The sequence below is a fragment of the Alligator mississippiensis genome, chromosome 9, assembly GCF_030867095.1.
Source record: "Alligator mississippiensis isolate rAllMis1 chromosome 9, rAllMis1, whole genome shotgun sequence".
Classification (NCBI taxonomy): domain Eukaryota; kingdom Metazoa; phylum Chordata; order Crocodylia; family Alligatoridae; genus Alligator; species Alligator mississippiensis.
Genome location: NC_081832.1, coordinates 4,705,834 through 4,722,813, shown reverse-complemented (window position 1 = coordinate 4,722,813; position 16,980 = coordinate 4,705,834). Strand labels below are relative to the sequence as shown.

The following is a 16,980-nucleotide window of genomic DNA, read 5'->3' as shown; positions in this document are numbered from 1 at the left end:
AGTAAAATTTGGCAACATGGTATTCCAGTATTACACAAATGGAACAATGCCAATGAAGAATGGTAGCGTTGGAAGGTTGGAAATGCAAAATTTTAACTGTCAGATTAAAGCCCAGATCCAACACTGCATTCATGCACCTGTAAACATGAATAATTTTACTAAAGTCAACTTCTCAACATTTATCATTCTATACACCCTGCAGAGGTAAATACGTGAACTCTGATTAAAACATGTAAACTTCACTAAGGTGTGGTATGTCAAAACAAGCACAGAAAGGTAGAATTGAGCACATGGAGAGAGTGAAGAGAGAGAGAGCAAACTAGTAAACCAAGGAGCTATTTCTTAAACCCTTAATGCAGCTCTTCCTCTCCCAGTACCAAGCTTAAAGAAAAACACTTTCACCTTAATACCTGCAAACAGCTATTTATATTTATCAACGGATAAAGGGAACATTTTCAGAATAGAACAGTTTTTAGAAATACCTGTAACTTCAGTATATCCAGTGAGAAAATAAAACCAAGAGGAACAAAAATCTTTTAACATGTGCATAATATATGCTTAATAAATCCACCTTCACAATTTATTCACAGTGTAATTACCTCAAGAATTTTTCTGCCTGCCTTTGGGGGTTGAAAAATATTTTCAAAGTGAGATCAATAAAGACTGCACTTTTTAAAAGAAAGCAGAAATATGAATATAAAACACTGAGATTTTCTTCATGGATTCTGAACAAGTAGGAAGAAAAACATTACATTACTGGATTGATCAGGTAACTCCTTTGTTGCTGTTAATGAATGATGATATCTCCTCTTGTTCTTTAAAAGTTTAGGAACAAAGATCATTAATTACTTCTTGTCCTCAAAATTAATCCCAGCTGTCAAACTTTACATGGCCAAATATTTAAATGGATGTGGTGTATGCCTGCATATATGTCTCTGTTTGGAAACAGATCCAATAAGATGTTTTTACATTTGTTTTCAACGTGTCAACCTGTAATATGCTACTCAAGCTCTCATATCATGACCTTTGTATTTATTTGAGCACCAGCCACTGCATTAAGCAAAAAAACTCAACATTTATCTCTGGTTTGTTCTCTTATCAACTCCTCTGTTATGAGAGGGTGTAGTGTCAGCTAGGAATCTAGATGCCCTCATAGACTATTGACTAAACTGACCAACTATGGATCCTAAACCAAAATAAACTGCAACTCAACTGTAAACTCTTTAAAATGTTTGTTCTGGTTTCTGCTCATAAGTTTAACCTCTGTCTTGCTCAGATTCAACTAGCTGTTCTTCATGCACAAGTTGATCCTGTTCAAGCCCTGGACCACTGTGACAAAATCCTGCATGAGGCTAGACGGTGTCAGTCATTTGCATCCTAAACCACACTTCAGCCCCTACAGATTGATAAATTCACCAACTGACTGCAAAGAAGTGCTGAAAGGCACAGAAGAGAAAACTGATGGTTGAAGGACTTCACAGATGAATGGTCTGGAAGCAGAGGTGAAGTTTCCCAAATCAACTCACTGAGCACACAACCTCAGAATGAACTCAAAACCACTGACTCAACACTCCAGCAAGGCTGCAGCATCCTGTTGCCAATCATGTTAAATACTGAAGAGCACCAGAAGCAAAAGGATTGGATTTCTGCCTTTTATCCATTAAAAGTATCCCTCAGTGCAACTGAAGTAGTTTCAGCTCAACATTTTGCTATGAATCTAGAATATGTGAGATCTAGGATTTTAGCTTCAATTATACGGCCTTGCAGTTGACCTTTTTCTGTCACCATGGAATTGCTCAGGAACAGAAGGTCTAACACTAGGCATTAGTTTGCTAGAACTATATACATCATGGGTGGGTATCTTTGATGTTGTGCCTTGGAAGAAAAGAATGAAAAGGTTCCTTTCCTGAATGAGGTGCTGAATATTATGATGTTTTAAAAAAGTGAAGCCACAAATTCTTTCAGAAGCCAGGAAAGGGCATGGTCAAATTCACAGGTCTTGGCTCGAGACCTCTTTAGGGCTTCCAAAATGCCGTGAGTGAACATACTGAACATGAAGAGTAATGGTAGTCTACTAATTGGCTTGTACAGGCAGAGCAAATTCAGGTTGTTTGGAAAGATTTCTCATACATGCACAATCTTTTCAAAGTGGGATGGCAGTTCTTCATTTGGTCTTTTGTTCTGATGTAGGCATTACACCCTCTAAATTAATTAAAAGCTTTGCTACCCTGGGATGGCTTCTTTGAGAGGAAAAGATTCCCTTGGCTTATAAACCGCATCCTGCCATCAGCCCAAGTTTCCATTTCACTCCTCTACATGGTACAGCATTTCAGGAAAAAAATATCTGTATGGCAACCTCATCTTAGATGTCTGTTCACCAGATCCTCAAATACTTATCCTGCCGGTGAAGTGCTGCCGGGGAATTTAGCAAGTTGGATCTAATGAAGCCCTTGAGTCTTTTGCGGTTGAATCAATATAATGAGTCTGGTCATGAGTTAGAAGACGTTTGAATTTATGAAACTTTAATATGTTTGATGGCCCGTCCAAGACACTTGCTGGCTAGAGGCAAAATATTTTCCTCTCTGTATGTTCCTTTTGGTTGAAACAGAAGTAACAGTTACATTAACTATATCATCTATGATGTCCTGGACAGGTTCTATCTACTGAGATACCTGTCATACAGGTGATACAGGTCAAGGTAGGGAGCTGGAAAATGCTTGAATTTCTGCAGGTTATTTTTCTCCTCCATAAAAAAATAAAATAAATAATAATAATGTAATAGTTACATGTCTACTATGTACTAAAAAAAATAACACACTCATATAGACCACCACCAACCAAAACACATATGCAAATGAGCATACATCCTGATTTGCCAACTCCCATTCTGTTATTCCACAGCACAAAATGGTACGAATTATTTGTTGTCTTGCTTTTAGCAAATAATTAATCAATTATTAAACTTAATTTATACCTAAACTTTAATGCATTTTTTTTATTCAGATTTATTTAGAAATTCATGCCTCCTTAAATGAAGCACTAGGAATCAGGTCTCCTATGAAAAACTCGGTAAATGCTGGGGGTACAGATAAACCACTTTTGAAAGGAGGGAATGGAAAGTGGGTCATTGGATCTGTATAAGTGTCAGGAAAGGGCAGAATAAGGACTGGTTTAATTATTTTCACTGGTTTGCATTTACACAATGCTACATGTACACTTAGAGAAACACACCTTAAGGGAAAGATTTTGAAACAAATTACTGAAGTCTGACCATCTCTGAAATGGACCCAGCCAACAAAAAGAGCGGGCTTAAGTTATCAATTACAGTCATTTTATTTGTTTGTATTAATAAGAAAAAAAGTCCAGTTACAAATAACAAAAACAATTCAACTTTAGATTTTTCCCCCCAATTTCAATATCTGCTGAAAATTTAAAACTGGATCCATAAAGTTTGGTCTCTCTAAATGTCTTCAAAATGCTGATTAAGAAAATCATCTCTTCAGCACTAAGAGGACTGCTACACTCATTTAATATGTGTTAGCAAACTGAAAGGTCAAGGTATTGCAACAGTATATTGGAGATAGCAGTTGCAAGCAAAAATTACTCCATTCCCTTCCTTTCCCTCTGCAAACGAAGGCCTAAGCCCACTACTACACTGCAAACAACTACTTCCCCATTCCACTGGAGGTCCTGGTGTTAAGCACTCGATAATATTTTGTTAGCAGAAAAACATTGTGGCAGTTTCAAATGATCAAAAAGGGGAGTCTTCCAGGAAGTGTTACATTGTTGGATGGAAAATATCCTTTCTGCAAGCCTCTGCAGTCTGTTACTGATGAAAATGCAAGACTTCAGATGACCAATTTCAGTATTTAATAATACACAACACATATTTATAAACTATTTTTCCAATTATGCTCATTTACAATTGTCTTGCATGTAAACATTGACAATGGACTAACCAAATTAAAACTGGCCACTGTAACTGCATCTAAACTAGGACCACTCTGCCTGTATACCTGCATTCATCCGTATACCTGTATAATTAATACATCTGTAGTGTAGATATGGCCTTAATTTTTCATATGAATTAGAGCTAATACTACCTGCCAAAACTCCTCTTTAAGAATGACTGATTTTTTTAAAAAAATGTAAACAGTAAAATAAATGGGCATGTGACTGGATTAATTAGTGCCATTTACAATTAACGAACATAAACTAAGGAAAAACACTACTGCCCATTAGAACTGTGGTCCTTTACCATGCTAAAAGGAGTTTTATTACTAACTCATGTAACAGTTATCACTCAGTATTTGCTTGTAGCTTTGGTTTATAGAGGAATCTTTAAGTTGCTTGATCAAATTATCACCTTTAAAAGTTCAGGGTTTGCATTGTTTTAACTGGCCATAAAGAAATGTTATATTATGATTAAGAAACTTCATGTTCATGGCCCTGCCACAGAAATTTTAATATTGAACCCCATTTTACTGAAGTAGTTAGACATCCTAGACATGGAAAATATTACACAAGTTCTAATGACTAAAATGTTTTCCTTATATTTGCAATATTATCACGTTAAAAACCCCAGAGTGTTTTTTTTTTAATATATATTTCACACGGCTAACAATTACACCTCATAAAATAAATTTCATATGCTCAAACTTTTGCAAATTGCAAAACATTTATTAAACAACTATAGATTTGGCAAGCTGTAATTTAATTACATTGTCTCCTTTTATTCTTATAATACTAACTGCTTTAAATAGTAATTTCACATTAACTGATTGATGTATATGGACATTGGTGTACGTCCATGAAACTGCTCTTAGGGATTATGTTCTTTTGACTACTGGACATCCTTGGAACTTGCAATTATGACATTTCAAGAAGGGTTTTTGGTCTTGAAAATACTTCTAATAAATGCATCATATATTTCCAATGGTTTCTATTCTGTAGAACTGGAGCTTATTAAAAACTAATTTACATTTTATCCTATCTTTTGATAAATGCAGGTCTGATGCTAAAAGCATATAAAATTAGAAATGTACGTATCTAGCTGTACATTGTTTAAATGATCTTTCAGACTCTAATAACAAATATTTTCACATTGATTTTTCTTTTATAAATCAGAATATGCAAGATACTTAAATACTTGCAGATTTAATTTTTCTGAAGCAAAAGTTCTGTAGCAAGTACAAGTACATTAAATTGACCATATGTGAATTTTACAGCCAAACTTGTAAAGCTCTTCAAATTAAAAGAGGATAAAGGTACCAGTTAGCAAGAGCCACATCTAAGGATGGAGCTGAAACTAACACGCATTCCACAGCAACTTTACAAATCAGTCTCCCATATCCCAAATTCCATAACAGAAACAAATAAATTGCTTCTGGCAATTGGAAGGCTGTGACAAAAGCAGTGTTGGGGGGGGGGGGGGGGGGGGAAGGGGGGTTATTTCCTAATCATTAGCTTGCTGTGTGTCAAGCTTTTATCACTGCCAAAGGGGAAAAAGACTTTTCCCCACCCTCCCATCAAAGATTCCTTCCACAATAAACTTCTGAAAAGAAAAGTAGTTTAAATCTCAGTGGGAAAAGACTTATCTTGCACATTTACACAGAGAAATGAAAATGAAATCAGTTGCCTGATTGGGTCACTCCAAAAAGGGACAAAACATCTGTATAAAAAACCAGAAGCGTGGTTAAAGTCTGATAAATAAACAACACGGAAATCCTGTTTTCTTCATAAAGTATTACTATCAGCAAATTACCTAATCTGCACCTGAATGTCATTCAGTAACCTTAATACAGCAGGAATTCTCTATTTAAATTTATGAACCCAGGAATCCAACTGCTAGATACTGCTAGACTCCAATAATAATAATAATAATATTACTACTGATAAATGGCATTAATAACAGTAATAATAATAATCATAATTAAATCTATAGCAAATGAGGAAAATTCAGTGAATAAGCTACTGTGCATTAAGCATCACTAAAAAAGCATGTGCTTGTGCTACTGATCATCAGCACAGCTTAATGCACATTAATATGATGTACTAAATTAATGTGCATTATTAAAAGTGCATTAATAAATGTGTAGACGTGCCCACTGAGTTTATATTTACTGCTGAACAGATATTACATGTAACCTGACATAGTATCTGATACTAGATTTCAACCATTACTAATTGAGGTCAGGGACTCCAAAAGACACACAAACAGCTACCCAGATAGCGTTATACTGGAAGTCAGACAAGCCTCACCTACATTAGATCCCTTCCCTTTAAATTCCTCCTTACTGTTCTACTAGTGGTAAAACAGTGGAAGTGTTAGTGAAGAAAGCCACCAGTAACCTAACACTACCTTTGCCACCACTGCATGTATTAGTTGGAAATTTTACTGGGGGAGAAGAGGAAGGAGGTCAGTCAAGCCTAGCTAGAATTAAAGAAAGAAAGCCTCTGCCTGTCCCTGCCCCCAGCCAAAAAGAGAAAAAAAGTTTCAGAAATTGTGGTGAAAGCTTGTAATACTTAACTGAAAAAAAAAAAAAGAGGGAGAATATAAAGAGCGTACGATAGGAAGAGTAAACAGTCATTCCTCTGGAAAGTTCTCCCATAACTTCCTTTAGCTTTTTATTAAAATTAAGACCTGCAAGCTCTAAGTCCTTATGTAACGCTTTGGACTCAAACTGCTTCACTTGCATTACTTTTGTTTAAAGCAAAAGGAACTCACGAGACAAGACATTGTCTCACCCCCATCTGTATTATTTGAAGATTTAAAAAGTGTGAAATAATCATCATATTATTTACATATTAACTACATCTTAAAAACTGGCAGATCAGGGTCTACATTCTGAAATTTAAACTTCATGACAAACCAAAGTAAATCTGTTTGCCAAGGCAGAATACTTTGCTTCTTCTGTGTCCCTCTATACTTCAAAACCTTAAACACTTTTCTGAAAAAAGGATTCAAAGCTCTAATCCTGCTCTCTTCCAAGTCCATTACATGGCTTTTGACAAATAATTAGGTTATTTGAAGGTTAACAAAAACTTTCAGTTTGGAGCAAAAATGAAGGAAAGCCCTTTTCAATGCAGTGCATTTCTAAACTCTCAAAAAACAAAAACAAAACAAAAACCACCTAAAAGACTAAGCCCAAAAAGGTGTTTTGAGCATACCAGCAAATTTGTTAAACAAGATCTTACAGGAAGATCCAATGGTCAGTCTCTTACTACTCTTTTACATGATCAAATTTTTTAACATGACCTATAACAGCTACTACAGTTGGCATACAACCCTCCATTTATAACTACATGCATTTTTTCAGCTTTATATTTTTCCTCAACAGTTCAACTGTTTATACAGCTAATTAATTTGCAAGGAAGTCAAGAAACTAAAAAACATAATTGGAGATGTTGCGTAGCGCAAACTAGTTCAAGTGACTGCTTACATGACCTGTTCCTAAAACAGGCAATAAAGGACAACGTCCTTTTAAAAATAAATAAATGACACAATTTGGTGGTCAAATGCAAACAAGCAATTCAGATCAACAGAACCATTGTTGATTTAAGCGGTAAAAGCTATAACTATTAAGGTTTTCTTGGAAAAGCAAAAGACAACTAAATCCATCAGGATCTGGGGAATCATGGAGACAAAAAATCTTGCAGTGAAAAAGGTGATGCCAAAAGGAGGGCAGCTCTCCTCCCACCTCCCACAAAGAAATACTTCAAAGCCAAGAGAACGCAGGCAGAACCCCCAAGGAAAGAGCGCGCTATCCCCGGCGTTACAGAAACGACTCTCAGCTTGCAAAAAAATAAGTAAATAAAACGTCCTTTGAATGCTACAGGACGCTTTTCATCTTCAAGCGATGCCAGTTCAATCTGACGGGAGGCATAGGAGGAGTTACTCAAACAGTTGGGAAAATTCTTCTTTGCGAGCTTCCAGGTATAAATACCCCAGGGATTTATTTATACCCGGAAGCTCGCAAAGAAGAATTTCCCCAACTATTTGAGTCGGAAAAATTCTCAGCAAGCTTTCAGGTAATAAAATACCTCAGGGACGTGTTTGCACCTTTTCGTTGCAAACTCCGTCTCTCCTTTGCGAGTCCCCGGATCCTGATGGATTTGGCTGTTTCGGGCTTGTCCGAGAAAGCGTTAATAGTTACAGCTCTCAGCGTCGCTCCGCTGATCCGAAGCGCTCCGAATTGCTCGTTTACATTCAGACCACCGAGGTGTCTTTACACCCGAAAGCTCGCAAAGATTTTTTTTTTTTTATTTTGTCCAGCGATTGGAGCTGGTCTATACAAAGATATCGGATTTACTCCAAAGGACCCTGTCCTTACCTATGTCCTTAGCCCGATGCGGTTACAACCCCCCCCCCAGGAGGACTCGCGGGCTCTCCCTGCAACTGAAGAAGGGCATAGTGCCCAAACACTTCCCGGGGATTAATCCCCCCCACCCCCACCACTGAATTGATAAATAACAAAAAAAAATTGCATTTACCCAGAGACCCTGGTCTGCCTAGGAGACCCCAAAAATGAGCGGCCCCTGGGGAGGGGGAAGCCTACATCTCCCCCCTCCCCGTCCCCCACTGTAAACACCACCCAGCCGTGCCCGAGGCCGCATGCCGCTGAGCCCCCCCCCCCCGTACCCAGCCCGTTGGCGGCCGTTGCGCGGGACAAAAAGAGGGGGAGACGGGGCGTGACGTCACGGAGCGCCATGACGTCAGCGGGATTGTGACTCCGTCCTGGAGGGGCCCGTCCCCGTCCCCAGGCCGCGCGGCCTACCCCGACTCGCCCGCCCGCCTCCATTTTCTCGCCGATCCTCCAGGCCTAGGCCGCAGTCGCCGCCTCGCCCGCGTCGCCTCCGAGCGCCCCCCCCCGCGGCTCTCCCCCTCCTCCCTCCCCCGCTGCCTCCCGCACTCACCCGTGCGGAGGGCGTGGGGGGGACGGGGGCGAATCCAGCCGCCGCCGCAGGTCTCAGCCGAGCCCAGCCGCCATTTCCTCCTCAGCGCAGGGCGGGGGCCGCTACCAGCGAGACTGACATGGCGGCCGCGGCGGGCTAGAGCGTCCACCGCCCGCCGCGCCGCTCTCTCCGTGGCACGCTGCTCGTGGAGGACTCGCGGGAGCGGGGCTGCAGGCTGCCTCCTGCCACCCGCCGCAGCGCTGGGCGCGGGAGTGCGGGGCCGGCCGCCAGGGGGCGCGAGAGCGCGCTCCCCCATTGGGCAGCTCCAAGGAGGAGGCGGGAGCAGGCCGCAATCTTCGCTTCCCGCCAGCTCCTTCTAGGGCGCTTCTACACTTCGATTACGGTAAGGCATTACGGTAGCAGGGCAGGGAAGCAGCAGCTGGCAGCCAGCCGCATGGCGTGATGGGTGGCTCTTGACTTGATGCTTTTATTTCTTTTCAGAAACGCAACTCTTGGTTCAGAGATGATACCTTTTGTTAGACCAACTGAGAAACTGCAAAAAAAAAAACACCCAAAAAACCAACCCCCCACACAATTAATATATATTAGTTTATATAATATAAATTAAATATAATATAATTCATATAAAATTTGATATTTAATATATTTTTTTGCAGTTTCTCAGCTGGTTATATACAATTTAAATTGAATTTATATATTTAAATCTATTTAATTTAAATGCAACTTATATAGGTAATTTATTTATATTTATATAATTTATTTATATTTATAGATCATTGTATTTAAATTCATATTAACTTAAATGTAAATAATTCATATAATTTATTTATGGTTATAGAGAATTATATATAATTATATTTAATATGAATTTAAATATTTAAATTCACGTTAACTTGAATACATATAAATAAGTTATTTATATACTTTATTTACTTGGAATTTTACTTATTTATTTATTTATTTATTTTTGCAGTTGCTCAGTTGGTCTCATAAAAAGGTATCATCTCTAAACCAAGATTTTTAGAGTTTTGCATTTCTTTTAGTCTCAGACCAACACAGCTACCAAATCCATCCCTTATTTCTTTTCATTTATTTGCCCGAAGAAGGGTGTTTGAGCCTGAAAGCTTGCAAAGAACAATTTTACCAGCTATTTAGTTGGTCTAATAAAAGATCTCACATTAACCCAAAGACCCTGGTCTACTTATGTCCTTAGACCAACACGGCTACAACTAACAACCTTGTTTCTTTTCTTGTTACCTGGTTTCCAGCCTGATGTACCTGCCCCTGCACTTCCAAGGATGGAGCAATCCCCGCTGCAGCTCTCCCTGGGTCCAGCACTAGTTCTTCTTTGCAGAGGCATCCCAGTTCAAGGCTAATTGGACCCAGGGCTAACTTATCACCCAAATGCACAGTTAAAAATAACCTAAAAATACAGCTCGAATAATAAATAAATGAACTCTGCCATTAACAGACGAGGCTTTTCTAGCGGGGAGTTGGTTCCGATTGCCAGCGTTCTTTATTCTTAGGGGCAATGTTGGCGGTATTAGCAATTCCAACCACTGATGTTTTGCAGCCAGTCAGAAGCCACCAGAGTATGAATAGCCATCAGGCAATGCAAGTCCCGGCCACACGTCAATACACAACGTCCGATAAATCCAGCAAGGTCTTATTTTTGCAAGCTACTTCATGGGAGTGGGCCGACGCAGAGCACCCCAGTGATTTCAGTGGGTTCCATGCACATGCAGAACTTAACAGATTTTAAGGGCTGAAAACAGATCAGAACTCTTTAGGAATATGAAACGCATGCTCTGCACTGACATTGTAAAAATGCCCACTTTAAGCAATGCTCAAAAGGAACTTGCTGTGGTGGTAAAAACCCAGGACTGAATGTTAGAAAAGCAGGAGCTCCAACTTTTCCTGTCGACCAATAACTTCCTTGCATGATGTTAACTATGGTAAATCATCCTGTTTCTCCACCTGGAAAACAACATGGTAATACTTACCTGTCTCCAGGGTGTTGTTAGGTTTAATTCATGAATGATTTTTAAGGTCTTGAAGATCCCTGTACAAAAATACAAGACATTAGAAGCAGAGAGCAGCATTTAAATTCTGAGTATAGCTAGAAACAGCTTTAGTAAACCAAGTCTTATTTGGGAGAAGAAAAAAAAAAAAACACTAAAAAGCTTTATTAAACCAAATTTAGCTACAATATAAACCCTGGAATGAAGCATGAACTATACCAATTCAGCATTTTATGGATAGGTAGCTTGCATAGCAAGAAATTAAAGATGGGCATCCCATAGAAGACTACTACAAAACAATTCATGCCATACCGAAAACCTTATGCCCTTCTAGTAATTGCATTTCAATTACATTATTCACCTACTAGTGCCCCTTCAATGTATTGCTGTTCATTTGTCACACCCACTGAATTTAGCAGATGCTTTATTTATATTCAAGCCAGTTATGTTTGCAACCAACCTGATGCCTACAAAAGGAGTTCGCTGATTATTAGGCAACCAAGGGTACCTCGATCTAGCCTTCACTGACAGAGAAGCAAGACTTGTCCGCTCACTCCTAATCCCATACTGTCATAAGAGAGCCAGGTACTCTCAGGAGCATGCCACAGCCTGAGGTCCTGAGCACATGCCAAAAAGCAACTATACAAAGTGTTCTGGCAAGTGACTCTTGAGCAGTTGGAATAAGTAGGCAAGGCTTGCTTCTTGGCAACAGGTATGGAATCACTGGAGGCAGTAGACACGTACCCTGATGGGCTGTGACAGTTTATCAGCTCCTTGCCTTGTCTTGTCTCTGTCTAGAGCATTCATCTTCTAAAATACAGACTCTTGGCAATGGTGCGTACTCAAATGGACACAACCTAAGTAACAACTCAGAGCAAGTTAAAAAGGGGGCTGGTACTTACTGCACATCAGCTGCTCTGCAATATCTGTTCGAGTCCCTGCTCTCACTCCCCAGTGAGCAAAAGCTAAACTGGAGTAAGAGGCAGATTTTTGGGGTGATGCGTTTTCTTGGACTAATAGCATGGTTGGGACAGCTTACCTCAATGAAATGGGGCCGAGCGACCACAATTTAGCTTTTGCTTACTGAAGGGCAAGAGCTGCATCCAAATGGTTGCAAATCCAATGGATCCAAAATGCATCCAAATCCAACAGAGCAGCTGACATGAAGGAAGTCCCCACCTGCTTTTGTTCTCCAGACCCTTGCATTTGTACAGAGTCTAGAGCAATGAGGCTTTGACTTTTACCTACTGTTATAGCACAGTTACCAACAACAGGCGTGGACCTTTCACTCTGCTTACTCCTATGAACGGCACTTTCAGCTCTGGGCAGCAGGTGCACTGAAAGGAAGAAATGGTAATGTGATCATGCAAGTCCATTTTTTCCCCCACCAAAATAGCCCCATATTTTTGGTGTTCCTATAATTCTGGAGCCCTGAAACAGGGAGTTAGGCTCAACACCTCCCTGTCTCTCCTGGCAGGGGAGCATTACAGCAGGCTCTGGAAAGGCATTTGGCTGTTGGGAAGTCAGGCAGAGGCTGGGGACAACAGTAATGGAGAAGGAACAAGCTCATCTCTGAGGGGTGTCTGATAGATGGTTCCTCTCTGTACTTTGCTAAATAGATCGTGGGGACACTGGGATAGCACATATTATATTCGTTCTTTACCTGTTCTGTGGGCAAAGTTCTTTTTCTCTGCAGATAATCAGTCCAACACCTCTCATGAATATGAGACTCTGCAAGTTTTTCCAGCATTGGATTATCCAAGACCTAGACTTGAATCACCACGTTTCACAAGCACTAGAGTCACACACACACAAAATATTTTATGCTCATTGTAATGCTTTTCATGTAAGCAAAACAGCTTTGTTTTTTTTGGGGGGTGGAAAAATCAACAAGGAATTTTAGCAAATCTACTCACTACATGTGGTGTTTAACAAGGATTTTAATAGATTTTTTCAGGGATGTTATTTCTTTTGGCTCTATTTGACCCCATGTGCCTCTTTTAATACCCAGTGCCACTAATGCGCAGGGAGGCTTAGTAAAAAAAAGTTAGACATTTCCTTTTGCTGGACCAAATTCACAAAAAGGCTAAAATTTTTCATACCGCACTGCGTTCTTCCAGCACTTTGAAATGGATTACATTACTCAAGTCCCTTCAAGGTCCCAGCTGTTTGAATTAATAAAAGACTAATGACTCGCCTTACAGATCTCAGGTTTCTGAAGGATGCAAGTAAATGGAGAGACATGGATAATATCATTAGGTCCAATTTCTTGCTTTCCAGGTGGGAAGTACATAGTCAATTTGAAGTAGCCTCCAGAACACAAGCACTGGGCTTGTTTCCATGCAGTCCCATCTAACCCCACAGTTACAGGTTAGCATTTTAAGGCTTTTTCCCCAGATGTACAACAGACTTTTGACAGATAGGGTGGTGAAAATATCATGGGTGTGGGCACTGGGCACTCATCCTAAAGTGTAACAGGTGTTTAGCATGTGGAGATGAAAGAGGAATGAGACAGGAAACGTTTGCCATTGCCCCTCCTTGGTTTCCAGGCACCTCTACTTCACAGCTTCATTTTTTTTTTGTAGGATTTAATCTCTCAAAAAAGTCTTTCACACACTTTAATCAAAAACTTAATGGCTAGCCACTCACCTCCCTTCCAAATCCTGTGCGTGTTATAGCTCAGAGCTTGTAAATCTGAGCGCTCCAGCCCCTGCAGCACTTGAGAGCCTGGATACCCCACCGAGTACAGAGGTCACTAGAGAAGCCAGCAGGTGTTACACATTGGGTAGTTCAGCACCCATCAACCTGAGAGAAGACAGAAAAGAATGAAGATGTTGATTACTCAGACACCTTATTTATTATACCTGGTAACTGGGAAGACCCTGAATTGCTTTAGGCAACACCCTCAATCATGCAGGATTTTCTTTATAAGCCAGGCTAGCAGTAGAGGAGAAGGGTCTAAAATTCAGACAAAAAGCAAATATAAACTAAAACAGATGAATTAATTATTTGAATCGTTGATGCTTATTTTAAAAGTTATGCATACTAGGTACAATGTTTTCACCTGGCAAGTGAAAGACTTAAAACAAACATCGGGGTCCAGCGTTAACCCCAAGTTAAAAATAAATGTTAAAAGTTCACAGTACTAGCCTTTACAAAATCATTAAGATGTTGTTTTATCAGATAACATTCAAACTGTTTTCATTGCAATTCCCTAGTGTTTTACTCATAATAAAAGCTGAAACACAGCAATAGGCTTAAGTCTGACCAAAAACAGAGACACTAAACCTTCAAATACAGTGCTATTGCCAAAAGCACTATTTTTCACTCTCAAAATAGTACTGTGAAGCACCAGTCTAATACTATAAATAATAGCCATAGCCCAACAATACTTTAATCTCAATTTTATTGCCATTTGCAGTGCATATAAGGAAGGAAAAATGAACAAATTCTTGTTATATTTGGCAGTTTGTCTGAAATTCTGGAAAAAGCAGGTATCAAAAATTTTAAACCAATATACTGCATACACCTGGCCAAACTTGCCTTAGTTTGTTCAGTTTTTTAAAGTGATTTAGATGCTTTTATAACTCTTACTCCTTTTACCTGTAGTTGAGCTTGAAGCATATTACACCACCCTCCTCCTCCTTTCCCTCTGTTTGGGGTGTGACTCTCCCTATACTAGACTCAGAAAATGCTCCTAGGGCATGGACCTCCCCACTACTCCTCACTTATATGCAAATCTCCTGGGAAGCTCCACCTTTTAGGGAGGAGCTTCAAATACAGTGCTGTTGCCAAAAGCACTATTTTGTGAATAGTGCTTCACTAAGGGGTGAAGTCACATCCTTGAAGGCTGGAGTGTTTGAAGACGAGAATGTGTTCAGTAGTTCAGGCTAAAAGAAATGCATTAAAGAAAAAAGTGCTTAGGAGTCAGAAGCATACTGGGTTTCCAAAAGAGCAGACACCAACTCTTTAGGCAGCTATCTATTCAATACCATTAATTTTAGATTATGCCCTCAGAAAAAAATACAGGAGATATGAATGAGATCATTAGACTGGTTAGACAAATGTGGACAGCTAGTATGTGCTGTATGATGAGATTATCTATACCACAAAGCCTCTACTATCATAGTGAGTGCTGAACCCCCCTAAATAGGAGCATAGAAGGATGTCAATAGCAATGTACCATGTCACCTTCCCAAACATTGCCAGTTAAGCTGACAAAAGCATTTTTCCATCAGCAAAGCTACATCAACACCAGGTTTTTGACCCGTACAAATTTCTATACTCCCAGCCAACACAGCTAAGCCGGCTACAATACTACAGCTTTGGTTGGGCACCTAAAGACTTTGGCGTCACTCTTTTGGAGCAGCCGCAAAAACCAATGGTGCAACATGAGCAAAAGCAAACACTGACACCTGCTTTGCATAAGGGTGGGCGAAAGAGGAATGGTGTTTTCTTGGGGAACAGACCCCTTCTGCGTATTGTGCGAAAGCAGCAGCACAAAATGGATCAATGTTTGTACCAAGTCAACTATGGGGTCGTTATGCCTTCTTTAAAAGTTGATTTCCATTGGGACAACCAATGTAATGGATGCAGCACCATTGCTATCCAGGTTCACTCACCCCTTCATAGAGATTTCCATGTCCATTGCTGGGGGCCTGTATGGCTGCAATACCACCAATACTTGAAATAAAGCACATTTCAAGTTTCAAATGTCAAAGTTTGGTTTAAAACATGGCCATTTTCCCCGCCCCCTGGACTTGAGTGTAGTGAGCAAACCAGACTCCCTGCACAGCTGGATTTAAACAGGGGGGCCACACGTGGCCTGCAAATGTGCCAAACAAGCGTAGGGCTTCGTTGTGTGCATTTGGTTTGACTTCCATGCAGTGCTGCCAGGTCTTAAATATGAAATGATCGTATTGGAAGCTCAAAATTATCGTATTTGCTAACCAATGATCGTACACTGAAATATATGCAAATCAATATGCAAGTAAGTCTTTACTTTATATTGTTCACTGTACGCCAGTGAAGTGAGAACTGGGCCCTCAAAATTGAAGCATTTCTTTATTTTGAGGTGAGCCATCATAAGGAAGTGCTGACAGCAAACCCAAAAGTCAGTCAAGACTCCCCGAGAATCACTTTTCCATTTGCAGCATCAATGAGCTACCTCAAAAATCATCCAAATACAAAACACTAAAAACTCTTGGTTCAGAGAGGACACCTTTTATTAAACCAACTGAGAAATTACAAAAAAAAAAAAAAAAAATGTCTATTTTACCAAAGACATCCCTCAAGAATTATTTTGTATTGTGATAAATACAAATAGAAATAATTTGCATTGATACGTAAATACAAATAATTTGCATTTATACAAATTGATACAAATGCAAATAATTTATATTTTAGTAAATACAAATCATTTGTAGTGTGATCAATATCAGTACAAATGATTTGTATTTGTATTTAAGCAACTACAAATAATTTGTATTGATCAATACAAATCATTTGTCTTGTGATAAATATCAATAAATTGTTTGTATTTACTTAAGCAAATATAATTTGTATTGATCAATACAAATAATTTGTCTTGTGATAAATACAAATATAAATCATTTGCATGTATAAGTAAATAGAAATCATTTGTATTGTGATAAATACAAATCATTTCCATTTATAAATACAAATAATTGATATTTATACAAATACAAAAGTATATAAATGCACATAATTTGTCTTGTGCTAAATGCAAATAGACATAATTTGCATTTATAAAGTCTACAACTTTATCATTATTTGAACGTTTTGACTATTATGAACCGTACACGGGTGCAACGATGGCGCAAACACGACCATGCTCAACCCCTGTTGGCCACACTGGGCCTGAGCGCAGCTAAGAGCCAGGCAGCAGCGCATGCGCATTGTCCGCCTTTTGTTTCTCCCCCCCCCCCCTTGAGTTCTCCTTTGAGCCTACTCTCGCCTCACTCTCTATGATCCCTAAAGTGTCCGCTCTGCCCTTCCCCCGTGTCACCTCGATGGTACGAAC

General features: G+C 39.5%; 1 protein-coding gene and 1 long non-coding RNA gene across 3 annotated transcripts in view; both read right to left on the bottom strand.

The window, feature by feature from the left end:
- DIDO1 (death inducer-obliterator 1) overlaps positions 1 to 9,017 on the bottom strand; it is a 74,617-nt gene extending 65,600 nt beyond the window's left edge. Inside the window, exon 1 of one of the 2 annotated variants that reach the window (XM_014609586.3) lies at positions 8,917 to 9,017. The gene's annotated coding sequence lies outside the window, so the exon portion shown is untranslated. The remainder of the gene's footprint in view (positions 1 to 8,916) is intronic. The other variant, XM_059713206.1, reaches the window with a different exon arrangement.
- Positions 9,018 to 12,159: 3,142 nt separating this feature from the next.
- Positions 12,160 to 14,620, bottom strand: LOC132243420 (uncharacterized). Its single transcript, XR_009454997.1, has 3 exons — positions 14,541 to 14,620; positions 13,587 to 13,742; positions 12,160 to 12,274 (listed from the first exon to the last, which is right to left on the bottom strand). It is a non-coding gene; the product is annotated as an uncharacterized LOC132243420 (long non-coding RNA).
- Positions 14,621 to 16,980: the final 2,360 nt, after the last annotated feature.